Source organism: Mercenaria mercenaria, chromosome 16, assembly GCF_021730395.1.
Source record: "Mercenaria mercenaria strain notata chromosome 16, MADL_Memer_1, whole genome shotgun sequence".
In the NCBI taxonomy this organism is placed as follows: Eukaryota; Metazoa; Mollusca; class Bivalvia; order Venerida; family Veneridae; genus Mercenaria; species Mercenaria mercenaria.
The window spans coordinates 66,834,807-66,841,582 of record NC_069376.1 but is presented as its reverse complement, the minus strand read 5'-3'; the positions used below and the strand labels follow the sequence as shown (position 1 = coordinate 66,841,582).

At 32.2% G+C, this 6,776-nt stretch overlaps 1 long non-coding RNA gene across 2 annotated transcripts; it reads left to right on the top strand.

The window, feature by feature from the left end:
- Window positions 1–832: 832 nt before the first annotated feature.
- Window positions 833–3,932, top strand: LOC123541147 (uncharacterized). Of its 2 annotated transcripts, none has more exons than XR_006684447.2 (3): window positions 833–960; window positions 2,839–3,029; window positions 3,652–3,932. It is a non-coding gene; the product is annotated as an uncharacterized LOC123541147 (long non-coding RNA). The 2 variants fall into 2 exon arrangements; XR_006684446.2 differs by lacking the exon at window positions 833–960 and adding an exon at window positions 988–1,170.
- The last annotated feature ends 2,844 nt before the right edge of the window (window positions 3,933–6,776 follow it).

Genomic DNA, 6,776 nt, shown 5'->3' with positions numbered 1-6,776 from the left:
ATAAAATATATTGAACACAAAAGTACTCTTAGTATCGCCTTGAGAAGTAGTATTGGTTGCATAGTACAATTTTCTAGTGTTATACATACGTTGTTTGATATTTGTCTTCTTTTACAAAGTTACTTGCATGCTATAAACGGAATTATTTTCCATTTCTACACAAAGATTTTACACATCATGCCCTTGGGGTTAAATTTGGCCCCACCTGAATGTTTATTTTCTTTCATAGACTATTCTAAAGCAAACCCATGCAGAATAGCGGTTGCCATGAGGACTGGAAGGAAAATCGTTAAAATCTATAAAAATCTTCTTCTCATACACTGTCAGCCGGATTTCAAATGTATTTTTAAAACGGATCTCTAGGTGACCTTTTACCAAAATCGCTTGAGCCGTTACATTTCGGTAAAAAATTTGGCCGCCAGGTGCGGGGCTCATTTCCCTATATGCATAAATTTCAAAAGTCTTCTTCTCTGAAACCTGAGGGCCTAGTTCTTAAATATTTGGCATGTTGCATTGCCTAATAGACATGTACAAGGACTGTATAAATTATGATTCCAGGGTCATTATTGGCCCCGCCACTTGGTCCCTTGTTTAGATAGAAAAAAATACTTTCAAACTCAACTGGCCCCGCTTTCACTAACGTTCTCAAAGTGAGAAAATTCTCAGCTCAAGATTTTCTCAGAATAGTCTGAGAATTGTCTCAGCTGAGAAATTTCTCAAGTTGGCTTTCGCTAAACTTTTTCTCAAGTCTTGAGATTTTTCTCAGCTGAGCCGTAATTTTTTAAGACATAAGCGGCCAAACATCCAAGGAGCCGCGTGAACTTTCCCACGAACACGAGCTAGTGCATAGTTGGGGGCAGTGGATTTATTCATTTACTGAGACGAAATGAAGCGTTGAGAAATGTTCATAAACAACATGTACAGTTTCGGGATATATCCAAATTGTATGTTTGTACAAAGGTATGGCAGTGTATTTTCAATATTATAATTAATCAGCTTCAAACCTGTCACTTTTGAACCAATCAAACACACAGTCGAGGGTACTACGTCATATTGCATGTGTTTTCTTTACCAAATATGGGATTAGGTAAACGCAGCCATATGTTGTTACACTACGTGTGACAATTTTATGTTATCGGGCATATGTTTATGGGAATCAGATATGCAGCCGTAAGTATACATTGTTTTGTGATTCACATATTAATTACTGCAATTAGTGTATTCATATCAATGATTGCAGGGACATACATAGCTATGCATTCTCTACTGTAGGCATTTTAAACTTTGAACAACACAATTTGTTCACAATACTCACATTCTATTTAATAGAAGATATCAAGCTTCTTTTTCAAAAGCATTTTGTCATTTCTGTCATGATTACAAATTAATTCTGTGTCTAACGTATTTCGCCAGGTACTCTGTGGGTTGAAAGTGCTGCAAACCATGTACATTGTTTTGAAAATGCAAAATGAAAGTGAAAGTAGGTAGAGCTGTCAAAATGAAAAAAAAAAAATGCAACATTTCAAAAAATATAAAAGTTAATTATATTTCATTAACCAGAGTACCTAGATAAGTATGTTAGACACACAACAAAAACAAATTTAGAGAAAAAATGTGTTTGAAAAAAAAAAGATTGACATTTCTACAAGGTAGAATGTGGACAGTTAGAGGTACATGTGTTTAATACAAAATACAAAGTATAACCAAACAAGGTGACCTTTATAGAAAGTATCTGCTACTTGTGTATATGTGCTATGAATATTATTGGTCTGTCAGGTATAATTTCCATTTATGAAAATTTACATGAGGGGGTCTCGAGAAAAGGCTTTACATGATCCTAGTTCTACTTTTCATTTCTACTTTCACTTTCAGTTTGAAATGTGTTCCATTTTTTTAATTACATTTTTGCAGCACTTTGGTTTAAATATATTTTATTCGTCTATATACAGCTACATGAAAAAATATTGAACACAACAAAAATGAAAAGGATTAAGCTGAAAGCAAATTAATGCTTATTGAAGCTTTTTCCAGCACTTCCACCCCCAGACTTCCTGAATAACCAAAATGTTATGTTAGACAATAGTATAAACATTAGTCTCACTTGAGATGCAAACAACAGGTGTCATATATAGGCCTAGCTTATTCCTGTTTTTAAATGTTGCAGGTTTGTAATATATCATAACTTGAGACAGGATTATATAAAAACTATTTTTGACACAAGCATGGTAACAAAATATATTTTTGAAACAGAAGTTTGAAAATCTGTATGACAGTATAATAGCATTTTATGATGAGAATTTCCAATCAGTAGAATATATATTTGTATATTAAAGCTTTTCCTTCTTTTTCTGTACACTTCTGTATATTGTAGATCTAAATAGAGACATAATATGAAATTCCTCAATAAAATGCTAAAATATGTTGTTGTTTTTTTGAAAATCATTATGAAAGAAAAAGCTATTTCAATTGTAAGGCATCCCTGAAATGTCACAGATTTTGATAATGGTTTTAAATGTTCATTGTCAATGCAGATGTTTCAGAGTATGCTATTTAATTTTATATGTTAATATATTTTATATGTGGTTTATATAATACACACCCGCACACAGTTTTATTAAGATTCTTGTAGATATCAAAATTATGTAGCTAATAATTATAAGCTTATGTACATGCACCCAATAACCATTGATCTTGTATACCTAAGGCTCAGACTTAGTGTTTAAGATTTTCTATATTATCAAAATCTTTGTGTAATTTAAACATTGATATTCCTTCTTATAAATGGAATAAGGTATATTTAAACCTGTTTACAGAGCAATTTTATATAATTTATATCAGGTCACAGCCTGCTGATGAAGATCCTCAGCTTATACAGAGGTCAGGCTTGAGCTATGTGCTGATTCAAAAGATGCTAATGACAGTGGATAATCCATTCTGAGTTGTTCTAGGACCATTCACCAACGTTTCAAAACACTGATGGAACTGAAGGCAGTACGTGTACTGGTGTCTGGCCTGTGATTTCAAGTATAGTATGTATTGACTAAGTTAGTCTCAATGTTTCCTGAATTTGCAAACTCTATTATAATTCAAACCATGCTAGATTTTAATTTTACTCAAAAGGAAATAAAGGAGAACAATAAATAAAATCATGCTTGCAAAATATACAGAAACCAAATTGATACCCTAAATGGAGGCACTTCATTTACAAACATTTGAAATGGATCTGTCTGATTTTGACCAAGTATTGGTTTTGGTTTGAAACTTTCACTTATGATAATTTGCATGCCTAGCTCAGAATATAAAGCACTAGACTATGAATCAAGAAAAGTTGTAAGTTTGATCCTTTGGCTATGCATGCTATGCATGCAATATCTTTAACAGTTTGAGAGAAGAATATGTCTAAAGTCATTTGTCCAACATTTCTTACTCATTTACAATGGGAAGTTGTCTGTGAGCACAAGTCATTTCTAGTAAAGAATGCAGGAACACTTGATAGGTTAACTGAACACCATTACATTACTGAAATACTATGGCAAAATTGAATCATATTGAACCAAAAAACAAAAAAAAAGGAAATTTCGCTCCATAAATGCATAACAAAAATAAAATTTGTGATAGTGTACTGTATATAACATAGAAATTTCTTTTCAGATTGATGTACCTCCTCCTGATGTATCTCCTTGAATACAATATATCTGCCATGTGAAAGGAACAAGCTGCAAGATATACTGTGGAAGTGGGGGCCTATGTAAAAAACATTTTATTTAAAGAATATAAGAAATCTGACACTAAACTACTGAAAAGGTGCACAGGGGACATTTTTGTGTGTATAGACTTTCATCAAGATTCTGAGAAAGTTGATTTATTAAACAAAAATAGTCATATTGTGTCTTCAAAGCTGAAAAGATTAAGAACTTAGGAAAACATTAGGACTCAAGAAAAGTAATGGGGTTATGAAACTAGTGTTCAACATTTAAATTGTTTTTGTTTTTTTTCACTACATTTTGTGAAGAGGGTTCCATCACAAGATGTGACATATTGGTAAGAATGAGATGTAGTTTATGAAAAAAAGTATTTTGCTTTAAATGTGCAGACTTTAAGTTACACAAAAAATCAAAGCTGTAACAATAAAGCTTGATTAAAAAAACACACTTTTGAAAACTAGCCTTCATGTAAATGTCACCCTTTTTTGGGTGCACAGGGGACACAATTAGCTATATAATTTAATATAACTTTAACCCTTAGGCCCTTGCTAAATTTCTATAATGAACTTGTCCGTTTTACAATTTGGACAGTATTATTAAGTGTTAAAAGGGGTGCTAACCAAAAAGATACTGACTGAATGGCGAACAGTGCAGATCAAGATCAGACTGCACAGATGCGCAGGCTGATCATGATCTACACTTGTAACAAAGGTAGGACCAACCATGTACAGCATGATAAGGGTTAAAACTGCTTGAGCCATTCAGCTGAAATTGCAAACATTTGTTGACTACATTGATTGGATATATGTAATTTGCCCCAAAACACTTTATAAAACTGAACTGAATTAAAATAAAGTGAGTGAGAAGAAAAAGCTTAATTATTTTAAAAATAACAATATAATCGATAGCTATACATTGTTGAAGGCATTATCTTTGTTTACATTAAATTTAAATGTGGCTGCCACATTGTTTGTTAGGAACATAAGACACATTAATTTCTTGTTTTCGAATTTTAATTATCGCATTTATGTGTCAAAGATTGGCATGGGTGAAAATGTTACTGAAAATATTAAATCAGTTTTTATTGTTTAACTCTCTTTTTGGCTTGTGCAGTATAAAGTCATGTGCATCATTGAAAGTATATGTAGTACTTTTCTAACCAACTGATAAACATTCTATTTTTGGAAAGTTTGTTGCATAAAGTTAAAGGAGATTTTTTTTGTATGAAATTTACATGGTGTAGGCCTTTAAGCTGTTTACTTTAAAATCACCTTGTATTTTTGATAATTTCTTATGTAATTAAGTCATTTCTAATGTTTTCGCTTTTAATTGACCCTGAGTGGCAGTTCTTGTTAACTACAAAACCATCTACTATTATTGGTTAACTAATTATTGGAATAGTGAGCATTTTAACATTGTTTCATCACAATGCACTCCTTCATGGGAATAGGGAGGCAATTGCACATTTAACTATTAAACTAATTATTAAACTATGTCATTTGAATGAAAACAGCCTTAGACACACCTGAAAATCAGATAAATTTGAAAATACATGCACAGTTTTAAAAATGTTTTTGGATTTAAGTTATAACATTTTCTTATTTTTATCTTCAGTTGGTTATAAATGCAACTGATTGTTTTTATCAACATCTGTTTTTAGGTGTGTTTCGTCCCAATTTAATTTTGTGACCCATACAGTGTTTCCAGGACCCATCAGTAAGAGAAACACCATCAACTTGAGTCAACAACATAACTTTTAACATGTGAACAGAAGTTAATAATAAACATTTCCATAGGAAGAATAGTGAACTGGAACAGTAAATGAAAATTTAAAAGAAATGAAAACCTGTACACTTTGGCATTTCATTGTTTTTTTTAAAAAATATCAAATTTTTCTGAGAAGACAATGACAGTGAAATATAAAATTTTACTTAAAATTATTGTTGTAAATCATACTGAAATCTAACAACTTACTGGTAATATAAATTTTATCAATAGCATAGAGTTAAGATTTTCTGATATTTTTGGAAAGATTTGAAAAACATTGTACTTTAAATGTTCAAACAATATTTTAGATCAAATTATGAAATGCCATATTTATTTATAAATTTATGAATAAAACTTATAAAAATTTCTGTTAACTTTAATAAATTATTAGAACTTAGATAGTTTTCATTGTCTTTGTGTCCATCAGTTTTGCTGCTTATTCCATTACATCATGCTGTTTGCCACTTGCTAAATGTGAAATATCTAAAGTATAGATGTTAATAGTTAACAGCACTGCAAAATGCAGAACAAAATATTTCCAAATGCTTATTAATGAGTGATTACCTATAAACAGGCTGGTGTATAGAGCCGTATGTAACATCATGCCATTATGTAATAACTTTTATCACTTGACATGGCTAGAGACTGAACCTACAATATCCCACTGAAGTGGCGGGCCATCTACCACTTGGCTACTGAGGCCCATGAGGCAACAGGACTTGATTACTACAAAGTGGAGATTTTGTTTAAGCAGTAGGTTAGCTTAGTTGGTAGAGTACTAGTCCTGTATGAGAGGGTCCCCAAGATTGAGCCCTACAGTAGACTGACTGCACATTTTACTCAATCTGTTCAATTAACTAGGTGCACAACATTGGACTGCGACTGTTTTATAAACTAGAGGACGACTTTTATATAGCAGGGGAGTTTATTATGGTATAGGACTTGATTACCACAAAGGGGAAATTGTTTCAGCAGCTGGTTAGTTCAGTTGATATTGCGCACACCCTGTAAACAAGGGGTCCCGGCTTTGAGCCAACCACTAACTGCTCATTTTTATCACCCCTTGATAATAACCCTCAAGTTGTGAAACGGAATTTCACAATTTTGTTGTGCGCTAAGAATAAGGACTTCTAGGGACGTTACTGCACAAGTCAATATATCTCGGTACGAGCGTTTATGGTACGAAACATAGGCACAGTAAAACGTCTACCGTACTTAATAAATATTGTCTTCAAAGTTGTGTTGCATTCAAGACGAGAAAGAAACAATTTAGAAACAGTAAAAAGGTTTGAAAATGTTGTTCTT